A 25,701-nucleotide genomic window follows, 5' to 3' on the forward strand; every position below is an offset into this window, starting at 1 on the left:
AAGAAATAACGCCCAGGTACCCTGGTGAGAGCAGTCCCGTGTTGAGCTATGCCTCTGCAGTAGCCACACAGTTGCAGACGGTGCCTGCCCTGGAGAATTGCAATGTCAATAGATGGGGAAGAGGAAAAAAAAGTTAGAGGGAAAGGAACTACCTTCTAGCTTTTGAACACTGATACGTTTTAAAATTTGACTCTGATGTTCCTGCTGGTGTAGAAGAAGCAGCTTGAAGCGGGGGGAAAGAACAGTCCAAGAAGCAGTGCAGAGCCCCTAATTATGTCGGTTAATTACCTTTGAAATAAAATATTCTTGATGTGTAAAGGTGGGACAGCATGACACATAGTTCATAGCTTTTTCTTTTTTCTTTAATGTTATGGTACTGATTAAACCACCCTATGTAGATCCTTAAAGACTGCCAAGAATCTGGAAGTCCGTGTTATTTGCTAGCAGCCCTGGGCTGTGCGTCGAGGGCGTTTGTTTGTTTTTGTGAAACGGAGGGGAAAGATGAAAATGAGAGCATGCGCAGATCTTGGGCTCAGACCTTGGAGACTAAACGTGTGTTTCAGTGGGAAATGGCACATCGGTACCTGGGCCCACGGCTGCGGGAAGAGGCTCCTGCTCTGTGGCCTCATGGCGATGTCAGGCCACTGCTACGGGTTGCTGCGCTCATGCAAAAGTCCCTGGCAAGAAGATCAGATGATAAAATAATTCATTCTGCTGTCATTTTTAAGGATCTGAGATGAACTGGGTCACAGGCTGATTGGATGAGTCATAAAAGAAAAATGTTCTTTCTGTGTGTCTGAGAATGGGCAGAAATAGTTTTATAGCATGACTTTTGAGATGGGAGGGACGTGGAGCCGGACTCCAAGCTGACTAGAAGAGTCTCCAGAGACAAGCAGACACTGTTTTGTTCCTGGATTAGGAAGTTACAGATAACCCAGGAGCCACTTCTTACTGCACCAAAATCGGTCACTGACATGGCTTGCTTGTTTGTTGGCAAAAGAGATGACTTCAAATATTTCTGGCTGCTTAGAGAGGATTAGTAAGGCTTTTACAGTGCGCTATGGTAGAGTTACAGGCATGAATAAAAGGCAAAATAAAGCTATAAACACTCATCTCTTAACTAGAACTGAAAAATATTTTTATCAAATTATTCAGGAGTGGGAATGATCTCTCACAAGTCTGTAGAAGTCTTTTTGAAATATTATTTCCTGTGCACTCATTAGAGCAATCTGGTAAAAAGAAAAGATGATTATGTACATAATTTAGGTAGGAAAGAAGAAAAACTAGGGTATTTGAAGTAAAGCTAAAAGGTTTGTATTAGTCAATCTTTATAAAAAGAGAAACTCCTGAACTTGCATTTATATATTTACAAGAAATCATTTTGTGGAAATATCACTTTCAATTTCTAGTCATTTAACAGGAAGATGAGAAAACTTGGAAAAAGTGATGGCCTGATGGTAGCTGGTCCACCTAAAGATCACTTACCAGGAATTTCCACATCCCAGGGATAATAAAGTTACTTTCTATCTAGGTGACTCCTAGTAGTGCAAGACTGGGCATGAAAATCATCTCAAGAAATATTCCGTTCACATGCAGACTAATGAAAACCTGGGTAGGTTCTGATTGCTTTTTACAGTTTGTGATGTGAATTGAGTTTTTTTTTTGGTAGAGAAACCATGCAGGATTTTTAAAGGGATAGAGGTACCTGCTCCTACCAGTCCTGTGTTTCCAGGTGTTCTGCTTTTGCAAAGGCTTGAACGCGGCACATCTGCAGGCTCTGCTGCCTAATGACCGTGTGTTGCCTTTGGTGGCCTCAGTACATTGTTACCATGACTTCAATGATTTAAATAAAATATCACATACAACAAAAGATCATATGCTCAAAAATATCCCTGGTTGCCCATACTTTGCTTCTGCTTGGAGTTGCTAGATGGTGAGACTCATGGGTTTAAGCCCTTTGGTGCTTCGGTGCATGCCTAAGGTCTTAACATGTTGCTTGTCCTGCTGCTCTTCTGTAATTTAGTGGGATCTGTAAGGGATTATGCAGCTTCCACACCAGTGTGAGAAGTGGGAATTTTGTGGAGGGAGGTAGAACAAACCCATGGAAACACGTATGTTGTTCTGCTGCGAACATACTGCTAATATGTAAGAAACTACCTCCACATATGGGAAATAATAACAGTTTAAGCTAACGAGATTGAAATTTAGATGCTGCTACATCTTAATTTTCCATTTAGTACATCTCATTGAGATGTGTGGGGCTGGACATCCTTCCTTGCTCAGGAGCTGCAGTTGGACCCTCAGCCAGGACCAAAGCGAAGCTGTGCTCACAGCTCTTTAGCCTGGCCTCTCTTCCTGAGAGGTCAGATCCCTACCCCGAGCAGATGGGTACTTTTCTTGAGCAAATTTTGTTGATGTCTGTTTTGCTAAATGAATGTTGTCCTAGATACATAAACTGTTGTATGCTTTTAAAGCAAAACCAATTTGGTACTGATGATTCACTCCATGCAGTTCTGCCTAGCCAGTGATTATTTTCTGATATTCCTCCCCCCCTCCCAATGAAATTTAATTTCCTGAGAGTTGGAAAAATTCTGAGCGGTATTGTTTTAACCTTTTCAGCGGGGACTCGCTCTTTCTAGCTTGCTAAGGTATGTTATTTAGTTACTGGCTCGGCACGTTGGGGATGCAAGTTCCAATTCATGTTCCCCTTAACTTGGAGGTCAGTAATGGGGGGGGGGGAAATACTTTTTGCATGTTGAAGGATGGCTCCTGGCCTGGAGCTGCATTATTCAAGGACACCAATACTGCATGGAGGAACTGAGGACTTTGAATCTTGAGAAAATCAAAATCTGACAGCTTTCTCAGCTTTTTTCTTTTTCCTTAAAATCGGAAGTTTTGTTTCCAGTCAAAAAGCATTTGGAGATGACGTAAATTGCTGTTAAGGGAAATTCATTCCACAGATCTGCTGTGGGGATCCTATTGCAAGTTCTGGATTGTGCTGGACTTTGCATCTGTATCTGAAATACTGGGGTTCCAGGAAGGCACTAACAGGGAGCTCTGCCACAATTTCTGGGTAGAAATTTTTCAGAAGGACTTTGTCACTGCTGTGTTCGGGCAGTCTTGATATCCATTTGGGAAGTCTCACAGTTTACAAATTACTTCAATCTCTAAATGAAGGAAGGTTACAGAGAAAATTAGTGTCCCAGTTCCCCGTTTTGCATTATTTTTGAAGTTTTTCTCTCTCTGAAATTGCTAATAACAGATGCTTGAATTCTAGTCAAGTGAAAAATTCCAATTGATTTCAAAAGAAGTTGGATTGGATCCTAGCATCAGTTTGGCACCTATGAAAATACAAACATATGCAAGGACTTCACTTTCAACTGCACTCAAAAATAATATTTAAAAAAAAATCTAATGGCAAAATCCTGAAACTACTTATTTAGAAGGAAAAAACTGTTCAAAATTTACAAAGTTTCTGATAGGAAGTTTAAGATATTGCTTAACAGCTTTGAACGTCAAGTACATCTGAAAACTTGAGTGTAGGCCATGTTGTCTATTTGTTACAGGAATTGCCTTTCATCTCATCATCCCACTTTTTGTGGCTTCTAAATTCAGTAATACTTGGTTCTGGAGATACCGTACTTTGGCTCAGGATTCTCTTGTATATGTTTGATTTGGGTTCAGTCTTGGGGTGTTCTGTTCTATTTGGGCTCAAGCATATGGTTTGATTTTAAGTTAACTGACACCATTTCTTACATATGCACATTACTCATTCACCATACAAGTTCAATAAAATTATGGCATCTTTTATTTTTTGATTTAAAGCTGACAAAGAAGTCATACTTAAAACCAATCTAGGAAATTACTTCATTGTCAAAATTATTTCCTCTGATCATTTCCATGCTTTAATTTTATATTATTCTTTCTGGAGCTGTAGTGGAGGACTTTTACCACTGGAATGAATGGGAAAATGACATCATAGTAAAATGTCATGTTTTTTCAGCTCTTAAATGGCTGAACTACAATTAATCAAAATTGGTGTGATTTTTATGAAGTGGTATGACCAATAATTTAGAATTTTAATTGGGACCTTAAATGTCTTTTTTAAGGCATAAATATTTAGAAATAGTATGTTCTTTAAAAAACAGCACAAAACTAATATGATCATGCATCGCTAACATCAAATGTAGCCTGTATTGTGTGAAAGGGTGAATATAACACGGTTAAAAGATGCCTATTTTTCTTTGCACCGAGAGGACTTTGTGCGTAACTCTTTGCAGAAGATAGCTTGTTTCATTTTAAGTTGTGCTAAGCAGTGTATGGGATGGCAGCCTGCCAATTAGTGATCCATTTTCTCAGAAACCTAGTTTGAGGCGATGCCAACCAGTCACATACATCTTATCTTCAGCATCATAGTGCAGTCTCGTAATTCGTGCAAAATTATGTTTGACGTTAAATTATAAACCCTTAGTGTAATAATAAAAAAAAATAAATAACCCTAAAAGCAAATTAAAAATTATGTTTTCACTGGAGCAGGTTATAAGCCCACTAGAAATGTGATCTGTATTCATCAGTCTATGGGCAAAATTCCACTTCTGAAAGTTTTTTTTCCCCTCTACTGAGGGGGGGAGAAAGCTACAATTCACAAAAACGAAGTTTAGTTAGTCCAGAGTGTTTTTTTCTTCTTTAAGGCAGAGGGTAAGAACTTTTTTTTTCTTTTTGTCTACTTACTGTGGGGGTGGGAAGATTTATCTCTGTGCCATCCTTACACTTTTTTCAAGAAGAGTTTTAGCTTTTTTATTATTATTTTTATCATTTTTTATTTGGAAAAGGAAGCTTTAGGAAACAGTGAATTAGTAAAGTAAGTGCAGTCTGGATGCTATTCCACATCCAAAATACAGTAATGTGACTCCTTGCAGTACTCCAGTGTCACTAGCTGCAGGTTTCAGGAGGCAAAGCTTCCTCGTGCCTCATAGATGTGATGCAGCACCCTATTTCCTAATGTCTGTTATGAGCTCACAGATAACCGTTGGTTTGCAGAGGCTGAGGAGAAGACTGAAAGACTGGTTGAAAGCAGAGCTAACTGGGGGAAGGAAAACTTTTTTTTTTTTGACAACTTTGGTAAATTACTGCTTACTGACATCATTACATACGTACTGTATTATTTTTCCTTCTAGCCTCAAAAATATATTTTCAAACAGGACTGTGGTGTTGGAGCATTATTTATTCTATGAAACCTTTTAAACTAAGGAAAATTTCTATCTAACAGTGTTCCCCGCATATCTGAAATCCTAGGCCAAGTTCAACCATTTACTGATTTGTTGGTATCATCTGCCAGGATGAATTCATGAGGCAGACAATTAAAATCTTGGAGATATTCCTGTGGATGGCATATAAAATATAATTTTACAACTGTTGGCCTTGTAAGCAAATATATATATATATATATAATTAGCGAGAAGATTTCTGAACAGTCGAAGATTGTTTACATGTAGAATTCTCATTAATTGGAATTCAAGCTTCAGTGAAAATGGCTTTAGGAATATTTCAGTGCCCAAACGTGAAAATTAATCCAAAATCACTTAAAATCTGACTTTCACTTGCTTTACAGAGTAGACTTCACTTTCAGATCACAGCTTAGGTAATTCCTCGATACCTCTAAGTTCATACTCGGCAACACCTATTCAGAAAGCCGGTGAGATATCCATGTTCATTTAAATGTTGGATAGAGTGAAAAGGGCCTATTCACTTTTAATTTGGATACCTTCTACTTCTTTCTGTGGCCTAGAACACCAAGAATGGGAGTTTATCTATTTTACTACCCAACTTCTCTGAACCCTGGCTCCCTGCTTTCTCCTCCTTGCCTGGTTGTTGTCCATAAGAAGACCATGGTTTGGGATAAGCTCTATTCTCCAACAAATGTGCCTTGCATAGGACAGCATGGTTTTCATGGCAGTGGTGCTTCCGAGCCTCTCTCTGCCTCTATGAAGCAGCATGCTCTACTGCACTGAGTCCAGGGCAAGGCTTCCAAGTGATTGCCAGGTAACTCCAAACACTTTCATATCTTCTAGTGCCAAATTAATTCTGGTATTGGAAATTAATTTCCTAGCATGTTTTGGGAATAAAGAGGTGAATTAATTACTGCGGGCATCATGATACCAAAGTCTGCAGTTAGTCATTGGTTCAGATTAGCATGAAACCAGTAGTAATTGGGTTCCGCTTCTTTATCATTCAAGAGCTCTTTTACATGACAACATGATATACCCATCTCCAAGGGATACCTTTGGCACTTCCACCGCTCTAATTTCTTTGCACACCCTTGTTCATTATTGAATCTTGGAACCAAAGCAGGATATGGAGAGGTCTGTCTGTCTGCTTTATTTCACCTAAGCAAACTCTACGCTCCCTTGTTAACACAGGAAGCATTTACAAAAGTTGTTTAAAGGGCAATTGCTCTTCTTCACCAGGGATGCTAGTCTTTGCTTTGAATTTAAATCAAGTTTGTGACGCAGAAGGGAAACGTAAAGCTTCTGGGCTGTTTGTGAGCTGAGCGTTGTTGATGGCCTTCATAGTGCCTGAGAAGGAGGAGATCTCATCAGACTGGCTATGTATTTAGACAACTATATAGCTCCATATTGCTCTATATCATTAAATTGTGTACAGAAGATGGAATTAGGAGGTTCAAAATACATACTGTAAATAAGTTCTAAATGCTGTCAAGTAAATGTAATTGTATTGCTAGAACCGGAGATCCTACAGCCATATTGGTGCAGAAAGCAACTCTAATGTCTATTGGAAAGGATGTAACGAACACAGACTCTAGGTCAACAAGTAGTGTCTACGCTGCCTGTACTAGTTTTTGTTTTTGCCGTTATGTTTCCTGTGTGTTTTGCTCTGAAGTCTCATTCTCCTTATCTGTCTTGACAGATGGAATCAGTAAATGTTACATTATCAAGTTTTATCTAAAAATGTCTTCCATTGATAGTGCATTTATGTCGTGTCATAATAGCTCTTTGTACCAAAGCACTGAGAGCTGGGAAAATCCTGGCTAGTGAGTAAGCTTGCATTTTTAAAGTAGTAAAAAAGTTCTTTGTTCTACAGCATCCTATTTTTAGTGTGAACTTAATTAAAGTGAGTAAGGAATTTAGAAATCTGGAATAGGAAAAATGGGTCATTATTAATTATTATGTATACAATAAATCCAGGGGCTGTGGTCTTTCTTCACAATACACGTATGTCTTTTCCTTCCTCACAGGCATTTCTCACTGACAAATCACTCCCCTTCTCTATGGCCATGCTTTAACAAATTACTGAGCTAAGTATCTAACTGTAAGTAGACAATGAAGGTTTTTTTTGGGTTCAACTTAGACATTGTCAAGACCATTTCCATGCCGAATTAAGCAGAACGCCTTGTTGAAAGTCAGCTTCGTTAATGTATCTACACAGCCACTTTTCTTCTTCCAGTCCTTCAACACCTTCTCCCTTTCACCTGCTGCCTGTCAGTCTGCAGTCAGGGAAGGCACATTTCTTTAAGCGGGAAGGTAGGGATTTCAGGTCCGCAGGGAACAGGAATGTCCCCAGCTTATATTATTTGCAAGTGGTGTTCATATTCTCTAATAAAATTCAGGTTCGGGTTTTGTCCAACTCCACTCCCTCCACCTCTTCCTCTTTACCCTTTACAACTCTTTTTCTGTCAACATTTCTCTTGTTGAGTACCTTTGTTTCCTGTGTTCTTTCTCTCCATCACCCCCAGCTCCTATGCTCCTTTGTGACCTCTCTGGCTTGGCTTCTTTGCTATAGATGTTATTGTGAGTCCCCTTCTGCCATAACACCGCTGCTGCTGCCACATGTATAAAACAATGTGCTGCTCTGGGGTCAGGCAGGACAAAACGAGCCTATCCATAACAACTGGGCCACCTTTTGCTTCTATTCAGGTAAAGTAATACACAATTGTCTTGATGTCATCTGCAGCTCCTGGGCTTGGAGTTGGCGATCTCTTTCGATATGTACCACTGCTTCCATTCCTCTGTGAGGTAAAAACACTGAAGAAAACTGCTTGTTATTTTTATTATTTTGGAAATAGCTCCAAACTAGAAAATGCATTTTCAGATAGCTTTGGAAACCAATCTTCTTTTGAGAAATGGGGAAACTGAGGAACATGAGTGGTTCTTCTCTCCTCCTCTCTTGTTTCAAACCTGTCTACATGCTTCATCTGGAGATTAGTAATATTTGACGTTTCCAAGAATAATTCCTAAGTAATTCATTTTAACTATGCCAAGTTGGTAAAAGGTTACCACTATGGTTCATCTGGTTATACAGGAATGGCTAAACTGCCAGGATTGGACTGGTTTGCGTTATTGAATATCCTGGTTTTGCACTCATAATTCTAGGATTATTCCCAGTGACATCCTGTCAAACGACTTCAGTTTGGACTCTTGTAAATTATGCCCCTTGGGTTTCTCTGAGTGCCTACAAATAGACAGGAAATGTTCAGCAGTGATTAAAGCACATCAATATACTCTGTCAAGTAGTTACTGTTTTTAAAACTACAGGTGGATAAATCTTAGCAATGGAAACATTGGCTAAGTAAACTAATTATGCTGGTTTTATTTTTGACTAGATAGGAGGGCTATAAATAAAATATCTATAATGTATTTATACAATGCAATGCTTTTATAAGAATGAAAGAGAAACTAAAGAACAAATAACTCCTAGTAGGGCTTGTATTTTGTCTCATAAACCTCACAATTTTTTTGTGTATTTCAAGTACTGTATGAGTGTAAAAGTAAATACAAAAAGACAAAGAAAATTAATTTTTTTTTTACTGCAGTCTAGCATTAGCTTTTTTTCCACTTTTTTTTCTTTCATTTGCGACTTATACTGCTACAATAGCATAAAGAATAAAGCAATTATCATTACTAGTTCTTCAGTTGATGGTGAAGGGCATATCTTTCATAGGCCAAACTTCTCTTAGTGGCAAATAGCACTCTTGGCAACTGTGAAATGTTGATTTGACAGTGTTCAGGTTTGTAACTGAAGGCTTTGAATAAAGCACTTTTAATCTGTTCTCACTTGGCATTAGAACAAGTTGTTACTCTTCTAAAGTTACCTATGGAGAGCAATTAATTTAAAATTAAATAAATAAATGGCTTGGGTCTGGTTGTTGTTCCCTCCAAAAATGTACACAAATCTCTTCGTAGATCTAGTGTTGAAGGTCACGCCTGACACATGTAATAATGCACCCTGTCAAGCTATCGACAGGTGAGTCGTGTACTCTAAAGTACATTAGTTTAATAACTTTTGTGCTGTGGTGACAGACTCGTTTGCCTGTTTCTATACAGCGAAGATATAACTCGGGAAAATCTGTAATAATGGAGGGGTGGTTCTCGAGGAAGATTTCTTCTAGAATTAGGGAGGTTACCTGGGAGGACACATCTGTGTTGACTTGCTTCTCTTTTCTGATAAAGAGGGAGCAACCTATTCAAAACTTCTGCTTTGAATGGTCTGTCCAGGATTGTGTTAGCCACATCCTAGTTTCTTGTTATAATATTTCTCCATTTGGAGCTTTTGAACACAAATGGAAGAGAAGTTGATTAGTGAAACCTTGTCATATTTCAGGCTTCTAGAGGTTGCTGCTGCAACCTCTTAGAGTGACATGTATTGCCTCTCTGTTGGAGCAATGCTGGTTTAGATGTGGAGCCAGCACTGCATGCAGGGCTGTTTGCTGATTGAGCTCCAAACCCACAGGTTTTCAAACTGCTCTTAGTGTTTGGGGGGTGGGGTGGGTAAGTGGGCTGGAGAAGGAAAAGAAAGTGTTTGTAGTGAAGTTTTAAAACTGGAGCCAAATTTCAGAATTCCTTAACCTCACGGAATGTGACTTCACGTGATGGTTTATTTTAGGTAGTGGCTGGTGACAGGCAAGATTTAGATCTGTAGTCACTGTGACACCTAAACTTTGGTTCAGGGCTTGGATTTGGTCCCAATTTAGGAACCTGCCTCCCTCCCCCTGCCCCAAGTTTGCGCATAAAACCTCAAATGTTTTACTACAGCACATACGTGTATCTTAAATACCTGCTGAAGACATTCCCTGCTCTCTGTAGACATCAACACTATGCTTGTCAACCTCTTACTCTGGTTTAGGCTTTGTGACGACTGCTCAGATAAATTTAACTAAAATGGTAGACCAGACTTTGACCAAAAAGTGCTGGGATAATTTCATTCCATAAGAGGGGAAAGAAGATTAAAATCCATAAGGGACCTCCTTCTCTTCCCATTCCTCCAAAATTGCCATCAGCCAGGAGATTACTTGAAGGGCTTCGTGTAGATGTATAAGCCAAAAGTGTGCCATGAACACCTACCTTTTGAATAGAATGAATCTACCATTCATTCAATAAACAAAACTCCCCTCTGAGCCTAATATCCTTAGTGTCATCGTTAATTATAATATGTAATCATAATCATTTTGGAGGTAGACCTGGGGTTAATTTGGCCAAATAACTGCTGATCACTAACAGTGGCCTATTCAAGTGTATGAAAATGGTCCCCTGTAGTTCTTACATGTATGACGGAAGTAATATATTGTGTTTTTTTTCCTTTTTTTTTTTTTTTTTTCCCCTACAGGCTGAGTGCCAAGGTATTTGTGTTCCCCGTGACCGATTCACAAGGACTGGATACTTTTAGCTCTATCTTTTTTTATGAACAGGTGGATAGGAAATCATTTTGGCATAAAATAAATGGAGAGAGGTGCTGGAATGGGTTGTCTCTGTGTTAAGGGCCCACTGCCAGTCTTTTTTTTTTTTCCTGTTTTCTTTTTATAGCAGGCTTTGAAACAATATGTGGATTTCTTTTGTCAGGAGAATGAAGAAGTGGGTCTTTAGTGGCGTTCAGTAGTGTCACTGTCCTACCTGCACTGACACCATGCTGCTCCCTGGGAGTTTTGCTTCACTTGACAGCAGCCTGGTAAAACTGTACCTTCTGAAACCCCAGAAGCAGCGGCAGGCACAGCAAACTCTTAAATCAGCTCTGCTGTTGTGTTTTAGTGTCCATGCAGCAGCTAGAACCTGTTACAGTATTTACATATATGCTAAAGTAAATATGTACTTATACAATGTAATGAACACTTATGAAATGAAAGGAAATATTGATTGAAAAATATGTTAAAAAATGAAGATATTAAAAAAAGATCTTTTACCGTTTCGTAGCTGCTCAGAGTATATAATTGTGAAGGCAATAGTTTTAAATAGGGAAACTTCAAAACTTTCCTACAGTTTTGAGCAGATAGACCTGCAGGATGCATGCTAATTACATTAACTGCATGTCTGTTGATTTGATCCCCTGTAGTGGAACCTCAAAATAAGATGCTTTGTTGTGAAGCTGTACATGAAAATAAGAGGATCCATTAGGTTCATTTCCACTGACAAACTAATAAATGGTGGCCAAAATGACTTGAATGAAACTGATTCTCCTGATAGTGGGAGGGGTAGTACAGGAAGGCTGAATAAAATTAGATGTGAACCTCAAAAGCTTTTTTCTCCGTCTAAAAATATTTCCCCAAATTCACGTAACTAATCACATATTTTATTTCTAACTATAGTGAATTGAACTGGTTCAAAGTAAAGGAAGGAAAAAAAATAAGATCTGAATGATTACACTAATGCTCTCTCTTCCTTTGTTTAAGGATTATTGTCTGGGAGCAGAGGAGAGAGAGAGGAGTAGACACTGTAACTGAATGGAACAAGGCAATAAGATAAGTGAAAAAGATACCGTTGGAGGATATTTCAGCTTTACAACATTATTGTCCACGTACAAGTTCTGAGGAAATTTACATGGGCATAAACCTCTACATTTTAATGAACGAAAAGAGTTGTTTCACTCATCGGCAATAGCAATGTAACTCACTTTATAACAGCAAGAGCCAAGCATATGGTATTCATCATTAGCAGTAGCAACAGAAGCGATTTCTGCCGGGCTGTGGCTGGGTAATGCGGCCGCAGCGCCCGCTCGCCGGGCTGCCCACCTCTGTGATGCCCGGCACTGCTCCGCTGCTGCCGCCCCGTGCTCTGGGGCTTCTGCCCCGTCAGCTGCAACCGCACTTGGTCCTCCTGGTCTCCTCAGTGCAACGAGTTCCCCCATTAATAGTTTTACCTTTGTTTGCCTCTTCGTCCCACTGTTTATGAGCTCTATTAATCTGCAGGACTATAAAGTCTGTCTGAAGAAACACTATATGACAAAAAGAGGTTTCCATTCCCCCCCCAACCCTTCTTTTCTCTTAATGATTGGCTGGGGGCATGGAGACCTGAATCAAAACCTGAAGCTGTCAGCTTGCTGAAGTAGTAAGTAGCTTTTAAAATGTCTTTGCTATTCGCTGTTATCATTATGCTTACATAGTACAACAGCAGCTAAGCATTGGTTTGATAGTCACAGCGATCATCTGTACTCCTCTATAGCTTTTGAAATGTTCCTCCATAACATAAACGTCTGGCAGTACCTCAGGATCAAGACAAATGTTTAATATCCGTGTTACTAATGGTGAAACTGAGATATAGCATGTCTTAAGTGGCTGAACCCAAGTGCATTACGCTGCGAGAGAGCTCTTCGAGCTGGGTGAGAGCCCTGCTGGGTCCCTATCGCGCCAGCCTGCGCCGCTGCGGCGGGCGAACTTTTAGCCCTGCAGACACTTCAGTTCACTTATCGATGACCTTGGGCACGCTCTTGGTAGTTATTGCGGTGCTACCTTAAATTACACTCGAGATGAGAGGAAGTGGATGTAGCTATTCACATCCAGATATGAAGTTGGAGTGCAAACCTTTCGCTGACTTGCTGTGGATTGTGGAGTGTGCAGAGTTGAGCTCTATGCTTTAATGTATTTGTTGGTGTTTAGAAATAGGAAATGAGATGCATTTAGATGGCACAGAAAAGAGGACCTCTAAAAGTCAGAAATTACTGAATATAAAGGTTCACAGTACCCAGTTGATGCCTGCCATCCATCCATCCATAAGGAGAAAGACAGTTTTACCTGCTAACATTCTCCCTTGCAACCTTTGTTCTTACTGAGTCAGTTATTCTTCAGCACCAGGATATCCTTTGTTTACTTCTGTGCTTATTTAATCTATCGAGGGTGATGAATCTTGTAATATGCTAGTCTGTGACTGCTCTATTGTTGTCCTCAAAAATTAAATTCAATTTGTAGTTTTTATCAAATCCCTTGATATCACATAAAATATTGTTGTTATGCGGTTACTAGATTGTCAAATTAGGAGAATAATTGAAGTTACCCTTCATCTCAGAATACTTTAATCAATGTATTTCTTTATCTGTTTTAAATTACTAAGAATTTCCTCCTTGAAACTGGAAGACTGTAGTGGGCATCTTTAGTTATGACCTTATATTGCAATTCATCACTTCTACAAATCTCAGCTTGTTAATGAAAGGCGACCTTTGTTTTCAGTACCGTACATTTACGTTCTACAACCCACCCCCTGCCACCTCTCTCTCTCCCCCCCCAATTTTCCATGTGAAATACTTTTATCCATCTTTCCTCTTCCTTTAAAGTCTGATCCATAATGATGATAGGAGTACGTGCATGCTAATATATGTATTTTTGTTCTTTGTAGTGAGGCAACGTCATTTAGGTTGTGTAAATATGTACAGCAGTTTATTACTTTTATGAAATATTGGAGGAATGTAAAGATGAGAAGTTTAGTACTTTGGTAAGAAAGCCAAAATCCAAACAATGCTTTGAACACTTAATTTTATTATTATTATTTCTTTGGTGTTGACAAAACTGTGGATAATTCAACTGAAATAGTACAATTCAAGATAGATTTTCCATTTTGAGAAGATCTAAAAAGCACAGTTAGTTTCATATTATGTCTTCCTATTGGAGGCCACCTCGATGCGGAGCAAGCTGACTCCTTAGGCTAAATTAAAGCACTGGCCTCTACATGGAGCTGAGGTCCACCAGGGGACCTGCTTGACCTCTACAGCTTCCACAGAAGCTTTCCACTCATGTACGCTCACAGATGAGTTGATGGCAGCTTGAGACTTGATTTTTTTTTTTTTCCAAAGTACAACTTATTCTAAATCCCTTGAGATAGAAGAATTTCTTAACTTCTGTTTTTGCCTGCCTTGCTCCCTTAAATTTGGGTATCCACTTGGCCAAGCCAAACCATTATCCCTGCCTGACCAAGGAGTGAAAGTTCTTAATGCAACTAATTAGTAGCCTAGGGCAACTTTTAACCAGTTTTTAAATTGTAGGTCACTACTACTTCTCTTCCCTTGGATCTGTCTGTATTCTCAATCCATGTAAATGTTTGTGAGAAATGAACTGAATGGAGATGAGTTTTAACTTGAAAGGGAGGAGGTGTTTGGTCCGGCCTCTGCTCAGGTGGTGTCAAGTGCCCATGTAGGACAGCTCTTGTCCCATTGGGTAGTGCTATGATCCACTAATTAGGGGAGCAGCTTCTGCTTGTCAGACCCCAGCCTGCAACAAAGCAGGAGCAAACAAGATGAGCAATGGAATTGGAATGGGGGGAAAAAGGCTGTGGAAAAAGGGGATGTGAAAGATATGGCAAAGGGAAGAGGGAGTTGCAATACTACGGCTATGGCTTCCCATCCATTTGGGCAAATGTGCGGTGTTTGCACTGAATTTGCTCCTCCTGTGCTTGGCAGTTGCTGCTGGCATCCTGAGGAGAGGAGGAGGGAGGTGAGGCTGAAGCCCACCTGCCCCCAGCTCCAGTACTCTGCCCTGCTCTCTGCCTGGGAGGGAGGGACGCGACACCCCTGATTTTCAGACTGGTGGCTGCACAAGATGGGACTTTACAGATTTGGTAGGAGCAGGCGGATTTTACCAATTTATGTTGCCAAGTTACATACCACAAATGTGTCTGTAAGTGCGGAGAAATGAGTATGACTGCAGCTTTGTTTATAAGTGGCGTAAAAACAACAAAGACAGCCACTCAAGCAGATTTTATAAATTACAATTTTTAACTGAAAACATAATGTGAGGTCAAGATTGTTGCCTCTGATTTCCAGGATTTTATTTTTTAAAATTCAATAATTTTTACCTTACCTCCCTCATTCACTCTTTCCCTTATTCAAATGTACAGAGAGGACAGAAATTAGGAAAAAAGAGCATATTCCCTAAAGAGTGGAAAAAGATGACTTTAATTTATACAGTATTTTAACTCTGATAAACTTTACAAAGTTTACCACACAAAAGGTGTGCAGTTTTTTAGATATTGTTGCTGTATTTTGGGACTTTAGCTGGAGAAGTGCTGGTGAGAGGCACAAATGGCCTTCACAGCACATAGGGGAATGCAGATCTTAAATTAGGTGTTTAAATTCAGAAAGACTTAATAACAATTCTGCTGCTGTTGTAAAATGATCCCAAAGTCAAACGTATAGTGCTTGTGTTACTGAAAATGGTAGTAGACTGAGGAATTTGTATGAACTTATACCAATGAATCTCCACTGTTTATTTAAATCAAACAATATTTGCTTTTGTTGTTTATCATGCAGATGTCCTTCCTTAGTGTGTGTGTTTTTTTTTTTAAACAAAGCTTTTAAGGCTTTTCTTGATGTCTAATCCCTTTAAATGTACTGTATATCACATTTATGAAATGTATTGGTACCAGAAAGAAGCAGACGACTTTGTTTTTAAACAAAGACCCCAGGATAAGGGGCAATGTTTTTCCCCTCACAGGTGATGGAGTACGTACAAAGAATGCAGCGGATAATGGCAGTCCTGTCCTCTGAACAGATGGTGATGGTCCTGTTGCTAGGATAAGGCCTGAAGAATTTAGTTTTTAATTCCACATTATTTGCCTCAGTGCCATGAATATCCCTAGGTTTCCTCAGGCAAAAATACAACAAATACACAGAAAGAGAAAGAGAAGTGACATGCGGATAGAAAAGGAGACAGAGCACGGGAAAGGACTGGAGCCAGGTCAATAGAAGCTTTTGGGAAAATGTCTGCTCAGCTGTCTGCAATCACCTGGGTTTGAAAGGCAGGCAGGAAGGAAGATTGGTTTGGCATGAGAACGAGGCCTTTGATGCTTTAGATACCACAGAGAAAAATACCCATTTCTTCCCATTAGAAGTCTGTTGACTTTCCTAATTAAGATAAACATGTTTCTGAAGAAGTTAGCTCTCACAGTACTACATTTGTAAAAACAACCATGCTTTTAAAATATATACACAGACAAGGACGTGTGCCAAGAACTAGTGCTGGTGTGGTCTTACAAATCACTTTACAGGAATATTTTTAAATCATTGCCTTATTTAAAAGTGAGCGGATTTCATTCCCTCCAGTCAATTAAATATCTAATTTCAACTCAAGTAGATAATAACTGAAGTATTTTTATATAAATGAATGAATAGTTAGAAAACTGTTAAACACACAGCCCTCAAGCATGAAAAATATATTCGTTTAACAGTTTTATTATTTTGTCGCTAATTTACTACAGAGATTTTGCACTTGCATCATTTTAGTTTGTGACACTGGGGGGAAAGAAAACTTATTTCAAATAGATTAATTCAGACTGAAAATCTCAAAAATCCCTGTACCACCTGAATTAATCCAGTAACCACATTCAGTATGTGGTGGATGGTGCTGATTGGCAATTGTGATTTTCCCACAATGGCTGTTTTGCAAAAGAAGCCTGTGAAAATTTCCAGCGCCAGTGACCCAGTCCCCACAACAAAGCATGTGCAAAATGTAAAACAAACAAACAAACAAAAATATTAAAAAAACACCAACACCACCACCAACAAAAAAACACCACCAAAAAACAAACAAACAAAATATTGAATTCATAAATGGGCACAGAGGATATACAAGTTGTGATGACTGAAGTCTGGGAGATTGGTTTGTATGTTCTACCTTTTCTAGGTGTCTGCACAAAGCCAGAGTTCATCAAGAGTTTTCAAGGAGCTCCCGTATCACTTACTTCCAGTTTCAGAAGCTTTGTGACCAGTGAGTCTCTAGTTCAAATTGCTGGCTCCAGTTCCCCCACCTTTTTTGCAGTTCTGCTAACTGGAATGTGATCCATGCCATTCACGTTGTGATCTACCACATAAAAATATAGCGAATGGGAAATCACATGATGAAAACATCTCCTGTTTGGTGCCTGAAAACAAGTTGAGAAAAATCTGGATGAAAGTATACAGGACTGAAAACATACTATGTGCCAAAATATACCATACACATGTTATTTATGTGTGTGTGTGTATACATATGCATAATTCATGCTTCTATAGTGAAAAATCAACAGAACTTCATTTTATGAACAACCAAAAAATTTACATTCAAGTAAGAGTTTCAAAATTTGCTCCATTGGAGCAGATGCTTTATCAGGTCTCAAAGCAGTTGTTGTTTTCATTATACGTCCAAAGGTATCTGTAAATAATACAAAATGGATCATAGTTTAATGATGCTTGACTGTTTGGGTACTGCTTTGTCTCAGAACCTCACAATCTCCAAACTGACAAGAAAATACTTTTTTCCCCTCTCACTAATATCTTCACTTTCCAGTAGCCCCCAGCACTCCTTCACTTTTTACCTCAGTCTTGTTTCTAAGATTGGTGATCAGTTCATGGACTTCCTCCTCCCACCATCTTCAGTGTCTCAAAAAATTCAATATTGTTTTCAATTCTGTGGAGATTTTTTTTTTGTTGTTCTACTACATTCAGAGAATTGGTAAGTTTTTCCTTTATATTAAATCTCCAAAAGTGAGAAATCCTTGATGCGGATAGCAGCAACCTTTTTCCCCTTCTGAGGGTAAAGGGGGAGAGGTAGGCCTTTCTAGAGCATTATTCATCTTGATCTGGATTAGAATCAATCTGCAGAACCATGGAGAGTCCTTCTTTCCATGAGCTCCGAAGGAGACCAGCAGTAACTATCTGATGCATCTCTAAAGATTAGATGTCTTAGTGAGGCTACTGAGTAGATGTATTCTTCAATGTATCCTACAAAATGTTGAGGTGAATTTGCTTTTCACGTAAACTAATAATAATACCCCAAACTTGATCAGAGATGAAAGAGATCTTTTCCTTCGGAGAGTTAGAGATGTGGTTTCCCATGCAATGTGCTTTATGATGCACACAGAAACCTTTGTGGCTCATGTTGTTTATCCTTCATGTTGTAGGAAGGAGTCAGATGCATGCCTTCAAGTGAGATAATGTGTCGCTTCTGACATTTCTCTTTTTGTAAAGTTTGTATTCTTTCTTTTAAATACTGTCTGTTCATTTGGAAATCTGTTATGAAGAAAGACTGGGTGCCCCCTTTCTCAATTCCTGGTTAATAAAGCGTCATATGCTATTGTCTTTTAGATTATGAGAATAGGATTCAAGCTGGAAAAAAAAAAAGTGTTTCTAAATCTCACCAAAATTTGGTATGAATTTTCTTATAAATAAGCTCTCTGAATTTTCTTTGCTTTCTGATTTTATACAGATATTTTTTTCATGCAAAATCAAAAGGTGCCAGTGGCACAGATACCCCACGTAATGAAACACAGATTTCTCTTCCACTTATTTTATTTCTCACATTCATCATTCATATTTAATGCCACAGGCATTTGACTTCTTAATTCCCTATATTGAATTGAAGAGGCACACACAGCGTGCACTCCAGTTTAATGACTTGTAATTCTTCTTCATTGATGACAGACTTTTTCACCTGAAAAACTTGTGGTGTAAAACTTCCTTTCACATCTGCAATGTAGTCAGCATCCTTAACAAGGCAGAGATGGCTGGTGAGCCGAATGCCTGAAAAGTATGAGGTGTTAACCTTAAATGCCTCTTGGTTTGAGAGGAGAGTACTGGCCTAAGGGTTATTTTGCTGATTCTTTTTTCTTTAGTTGAACTTCAGTCACTGACTTCTGTCCCATTGGCTCTCAGTCATGCCTCTTTTCTTTGCCATTCTCTTTTTGTGAGCCAAGTTTCAAGTAATATGAAACTCTCCTATCCTAAGCTAATTAGCATTAATCTTCTGAATAGATTTACCAATAATATTTTCAACAAAAAAGGCTTCATAGAATTCAGCCATGAATGACAGATTGTTGCATCTGACAACAGTATTTCAAACTAAGATATGATGAACTAAGCATTACCCTCAATGTAGGTGCTTGTTTATAAATATCTCGCAAGAGTGCCGTAGTTGTTAGGGTTAGTGATTTATAAGAGTCTTTAAATCCTGGAATAAAATATTGTGTATAACTACAAAGCATTAAGGGCATTGGAACAGCCTCACACCTTTCCATGATTTCAGAAACATTTCCCAACCCTAAAAATCTTGAAGCTTAGGTAGTCTTATATTTTACTGATTTCCCAAATGGATAGATGGAAGCGTTGAAGAGTTATGGTTTGCTAATCATGAGCACGCTGATAGCCAAATGCAGTGTCTGCAGGAAAACAAAAATTGACATTGAGTTTCCCTTCTATTTGAGAGAAAAAATCCTGAAAGTCTCCCTCTGATGCTTTCAGGAAATCAGAAAGCAAGAGTAAAGAAGTAAAGCTGCCTGGTTATTTGAGGAGAGCACGCTTGAATGAGAGCAGGAGAAAGTGGAGGTTCTTTACAATAAAACTCAACTCACAAGTAGAGGAAGAATGTTTCTCATTCAAATCTTGCTCGAGGCATGTGTCCTTCTAGGACATAGGTGGAGTGGAAGTAGATGAGGAGGAGAAGGTGTCCATTCTGGTTCCTAGTGCAGGCTTCAGCCTAGGAACTAGCTGGCGTAGCATGTTGAGAGTGAAAGTACAGCTTTAGGAACAGCTTTAAAATACCTGCTTTCTTAGTCGTGTGTTCACTGGGGTCATCTTTCTGTGAAACCATTTGCTGCCTGCCAGTGACCTCTGTGTCCCTGGCTCCTTTGTGTCCCTGTCTCCAGCACAGTAAAACTGCAGCTGTCCTGCTGTGAAAAGGCTTTATTCGTTGTCAGGCATATAGCGAAGAGGAGGAGAGGTGGAGGTTATCTAGGTACTGATCCTTTTAAACATAACATCAGTTTTTCAGGAAGCTCAAAGAAGTGGAAAATGTTATACTAGAATGGGTGTAATGATCATGAGAAAATGAGAATTATTCTATTGATGAATGGCACTTTAATTTTAGTCTTTATAATATACATGAAGTTTTCCATTGGAATATATTATATATATTCAAAAGAAAAAAAAAAAAAAGAGGTACTTTGCAAAAGATCTTCAAATGTTCCAGCAGAAAAATACACAATATCTGTCTAAGAGGGGTTTTGGAGGTCACCTAATTCAAATTCCTGTTCCAAGGTAGGACAAGCTGTACCTAAAATGCACTGCAACTGTCAGGTGGTTTTTTGGTTTGTTTAGCTGTTTTTGTTGTTATATTTTTACCCTCCCCCTCCTGGAAATTTTCTGTTACTTTTATAACTTTCAACAATTCTCTCTTTTTATTTTCCTTCTGAAGATCTTAATGTATTTAGTGTTTTGGTTTCTATTTAGTAGTTAGAAATGTCTCAGAAAGTGGTTGTTAATAAATCATTAAAATTTTGCATCTCATTTCATTTTCTTCTTTCTCCACTACTCTGTATTTTCAGACACAGTGCAAAGTCATTCTGAACATCTAAATAGGGATTTTTTTTTTTTTTTTTTACAACAAAGATGAATCTAAATGATGAGGGTGAGTCTGCAGGTTTTTTCTTTACCTGTAAAACTCTATTATTCAAACTATTTTCTTAAAAGATTTCTTAGCCTGATCTTGTTTTATCTGGCATTTATGTTGAAGCAATAATCAACAAACAGGGCTTTACAAACTTGAATCTTGAAGAGAGCATAGAGTCACTTCACCAGTAGGGCTTTCCTGGGAATAGGGAATAGCAAGGTTGAATATAACGCTTGAAAACTACTGATATTTTCAGTAGCACCAAAGGAGGTATGGGAAATGATGAAAAAACCTTATGAAAGGTAAACTGACTATAATTCACACTAAATATCTCCCTTTGTGCAGAAGCTCTTTTTAAATTACTCAGATAAATGAGCTCATTTATGGAATATTTTGTACTGCATGAACTTATATGGGCACCTGTCATGTATATATATTTTTAATACTGAACTTGTATAGATGGCTTAAAGTCCCCCTTGCCCTTTAGTAAATTTAAATCTCCCACAAAGCTGCTGTACAGTAGTCATAAAGAAACATTTATGGTTCAACATAATTTCCCTTCATTTCTTTTTCTTTCTTAAAAAAAAGAAAGGCAGTTTAAAAGTAATAAAGCACTTCCTTCTGTAAATCTTTGATCTTTTTTCTTCCTTAGGGAAGATTAATTTGTAAATATGCTAATGGATTTGTATAATATGAAACCTTCATAAGAAAAACTACATTAGTTCATATGAATGAACACATCTATCTTATTCAATTTATAAAGTAATGGCTGAGAGCATCAACACTGCATTCTGCTTGGTCTCACGTCCAAAATCATTGCTTGCATTTCTAAGACAACACAGAACTTTACAAAAAAAAGAAACGTGTTAAATAGAACCAATGTTATCACCTTTGACTCTTTTCATCTTCGGTTGCGTTAGTGAGACTTGCTGATGTCCCAACCAGACGAATGTCCCGCCCTGAGGAAGTACGTTGATAATGTGATGGGAGTTGCAACGTATGGACAGAAGCCCAGAACGGCCACAACACTTATGGTCAGGGCAAAAAGAACCTCCCTGCTCCACAGCTGGAGGGGAAGGGACCTGGGCCAGGTCCTCACAGCGAGACTTACCCTCGCTGGTGGTGCAGCGGGATGCGGTGGGCTGCAACACTCTCCTTTTCTCGGCCCTACATCCTGGGTGCCAGCAGGCATTCTGTCCTTGTTCTCTGGCTCCTGGAGCCCACACTTCACATCCTTCCTTGCTCTTCCCTTGCTTTGATTTATTTTGGTGCTTAGCTGAGAAGCCAGGGAGGGTTGAGGCTTGCTTCTAGCCCTGCCAGCCCGCGAGGCCATGCCACCACTGCAACGTCCCCTCTGGAGAGGGGGGTGGGAGTGGAGATAGAGAGAACACAGCCAGGCGGGTAGACTCTGCCATCTCCACCCTGTTCTTTCAGCCAGCCTCTCTCTGCTATTTAATTATTTCCCCGCTCTTTCCTATTTCTTTTGCCTCTTTCCTTTCCTAAACCATATAATACCAATAAAAATAATGTTAAATCAAGCAGATCTAAAATCCAAAGCCCATGTGCTGATCGAGAGGGTAGTGTGGGGCAGCTCCGTGGCATACAGGGAAATGGTCTCTACGGGGAAGATGTCCATGTATTTCATTTTTACTCCCTTAAATATAAGTCATATATATATATATATATATATTTAACAGAGCATGGGGAGGATTTAAATTGGTGTTGAAGTTAGCCCTAATTTTGATCCAATTTTGTCTGCAGAGCGAAGCTGAGTGCTGGAGGAGTCTGAGTGGTGACCCTGAACCCCTAAGCCTTATCCGGGGATTTCTCAGCATCGTAGGCCTGGTTTATTAAGGTAAGGACAGATAACTCGAACTTCAAGCCAGCATAGTCAATGAAGGCCTCGTTTGATGTGTTGCGGTGCGCGGCGCCAAGGAGGCGCGTCGTTAGCGGCTTCAGCAGCGGTGTTTTCCCAAGGGCTGACAGATTCGAGTCCAGCTCCATCGCATCACTTTTATCCTGCTCACTGCAAACAAAAGGTGTACGTTTCTTCAGGCACGGAGCTCACCGAGCCGCTGGTCGACTGCTCCCCTTGTTTGATGCTATCGTGCTCTGGAGAAGAGTAGACTCGTAATGTGCACCTTAGGGCTGGAGGAGAAGGAGCGCAAGGAGGCGATTCACAGCTGATTTATAATGGGGGGTGGGTGGGAAGGAAGTGTCAAACACTGCTCAGAATAGATGAATATTACAAAGGAGCCTAGGAAGATCAGAAATAAGAGAGATTCAGATCAGTTTCTTTCTTTTTTTTTTTTTCTTTTTCTTTCTTTTTTTTTTTTTTTTTCTTCTCTCCAGGAAATTCTTTCCAGCACTTCTCAATAATAGTGGGGATCGAGGGCAAGCAGAGCAAAAGTGGTAGGAGAGACTTAGCAGTTGTAATGAACAGAGAGGTTCAAACACAAGCTTGCATCGTTATGTAGTCTGCTCTCTTTTTAACAGAAAAGTGGAGGGGGGGGAGCTTTTGGCTGTTCTCTAGCAAAGTTTTCTTCCTAACAGTCAAAAATAATAGAAAGTAGACATAGAAGAGGTCTGTTAATTGATCTTGTCCACTTCTTGCCCAATGCAGGGTTATTCCCTGCAGCATATTTGCTAGTGCTGAGTTCAGCTTTGTTTTTAAAACCTCCACAGTGACAATCTCCCGAGGGAAGTGGTGAAAGCCTGACTCTACAGCCTGCTACATCTCCTTGTCGATCTGCTTTGCAGAGGGAAATGCTCACAATCAGGAAATATTTTCTGACGTTCAGCCTACTTCCCCCCACCATCACTTTTTTTTTTTAATTCTGTGTTATTGATTCAGTTTGTTTTTCTGTATCATCCAAAATTATGTCCTTCTAGGAGCGCTACAAGTTAGCTTATAACACCAAGAAGCTGTATTCTAAGGAAAGTAAATGCATAGTTTTAGCTACCTGAACAATCACTAGCACTTACATGGTTGTTAAATAACTGCCTTAACTGCAGGTAGAAGTTTAGAGCTGACTATGCACATTTTCCCTGCCTCTAAAACAAATTGAGATATTCTGAATGAAATGGTTCCAAGAATCCCCCCCCTTTTTTTTTTTAAATTTTTTGTAATCTAGATTTTTTTTTCTTCCTTCAAATCATCAGTAGGTGGCTGTCTGCTAAGCATGTCCTTTTTCATTACCTTCCCCTGCCTCCTAATCCTAGCACTAGATTGTGAATTTGGTCAGGGTCCTATTTAAATAGTTCTGGGGTTGCCAACATGGTGTGTTCTGATATTCAGATCTCATAATCCAATTTTGAAATTAAAGAGCTTGGGGCAAAAACATTCTCACAACTGAATTGCATGATTTTGAGCACTGAGCCAGTGTTTTCTTTAGAAAAATATACCAAATCTCTTTCTTTTCCCAATTAATAATAACAAATGGCATGCACAAAATCTTCCCTTTTAACTTGTGCCCCATAAGAGTAGAATGGGCAATGGGAAATTTAAGCTGGACAATGATTTTTAGGCAAGGTATCAGAATTCCAGCTGAATACAGAAAATATGCAGAATAGCAACTGATTTATAGTGCCTCATTTGCTGTCTTAACAGAAGGATGTTCTGTGTATGCCCAACAATAAAAGCAACAGCAAGGAAAAAAAAAGTCTTTTTTTTTTTTCTTCCCCCTAAAGGTTTTTCTCCCCTCTACCCAAGTCATTATTTTAAGTTTCTCAGTATTAAATCTAAAGGTTCATCAACTCACATCTTTACAGCTCTGTCTTTCTGTATACAGGACCCTGTCTGCCTGTTTCCTCTATTGCACTATTTTGTTTGTACTACTGTAATCATTTTGCTGGCCCAGATCTGTGTGGGTGTGCTGGCAGCTTTACAACAAAGTTACATGGGAACTGAGTTAAGGTTGAATATTTATTAGAAGAAGCCATCTGGCGTCAGGCTGTCTGTACAGGGGGGCTTATTTCTTTAGTAGTCTCTCCTTTTTCTCTCTAGCTCTTCCTCCCTCTCTCCGTTTCTCATTTACACGCCGCATACATGTGAAAAGTGGAACACACATCTTGACATATTGATTTGATTCTTGATATTTATAGCAATTAACCCTGCTCGTGTGATTATCCCCGTCCCCTCGCCCCGCACCTCTCCCCGTCCTGCCCGCGGCGGGGGCTGCTCGGGGCCGGTCCCTGGGGTGCTGGTGGCAGCCCCATGGATGCTGCAGGGCTCCCACTACGGACCCTTCCCATAGGCTCCGGGCAGCTATAGCTCGCTTAAACATCCCTCTCCTGCTCCTTCCACACTTTCCCTCCTTTGGCTCGTGAGCTCACAAAAGAGCGCTGCGCTCCCCAAACTCCCTGCTCACCATATTAAACAAACTAGCCAGCAGAAGGGTGTCCGTGCTATTTCACCATTTGTATGACATAGCCAGGCTTCAAAGTGCAGCACTAAATTGCCAAAAGATGTTTACTTTACTTGCTTAAGAGCTTCTTGCAATTCAATTGTTCTCTCTCCCGCAGTAGAAACACACATGCATCCTGAGAGCTGTGCTCTTGTGAGCGCTGGCTAGTTATTTACCCATGGGGTTTCCTCTGTTGTTTTTTGCACAGTGCTTGAGATTTTTTTTTTAAAGCTTAAGGTGACTTTTTTTTTTTTCCTGGGGTGCTCAATGACAAGAACCTTGAAAGACACAAGACTCATCTATCTACCTTTTTTTTTTCCCCAAAGCTAGACAGTGATTTTTTCCAAAATATGTATATATTTTTTCTTTGAACACGCATGAAGTTGGCCATCCAAAATTGACAGTCACCTTGGAAAACCTTGACCTCTTTTCCTAGCAGGCCAGGGAGGCTGATGCAGCCTAGCTGGCAGCCCTTTCCCACCGATCCTGACTTTTGTAAGTTAATATTCCGACCTCGCAGCCTTGCGTAACCTCCCTGCTTGTCGGTGTGGTGGTTTCAGTGGCGATGCCAGGTGGGAGAAGGGGAGCTCTGGGCAGGAGAGATTCTTTCCACTGACAGAAACAGTGAGTCACTGCTGTCCTGTGATTATTCCCTGGCCTTTTCAC

At 39.6% G+C, this 25,701-nt stretch overlaps 1 long non-coding RNA gene across 8 annotated transcripts in view; it reads left to right on the plus strand.

Moving 5' to 3' along the window:
- The window catches only part of LOC106041016 (uncharacterized), a 148,469-nt gene that overhangs the window by 51,922 nt on the left and 70,846 nt on the right, over positions 1-25,701 (plus strand). For 7 of the 8 annotated variants that reach the window (XR_010832356.1, XR_010832353.1, XR_010832352.1 and 4 more), the window contains exon 2: positions 22,391-22,484. This is a non-coding gene — a long non-coding RNA (uncharacterized lncRNA). Of the gene's footprint in view, positions 1-15,936; positions 16,976-22,390; positions 22,485-25,701 lie in introns of those variants that run through there. The other variant, XR_010832354.1, reaches the window with a different exon arrangement.

Source organism: Anser cygnoides, chromosome 6 (assembly GCF_040182565.1).
Source record: "Anser cygnoides isolate HZ-2024a breed goose chromosome 6, Taihu_goose_T2T_genome, whole genome shotgun sequence".
Taxonomy (NCBI): domain Eukaryota; kingdom Metazoa; phylum Chordata; class Aves; order Anseriformes; family Anatidae; genus Anser; species Anser cygnoides.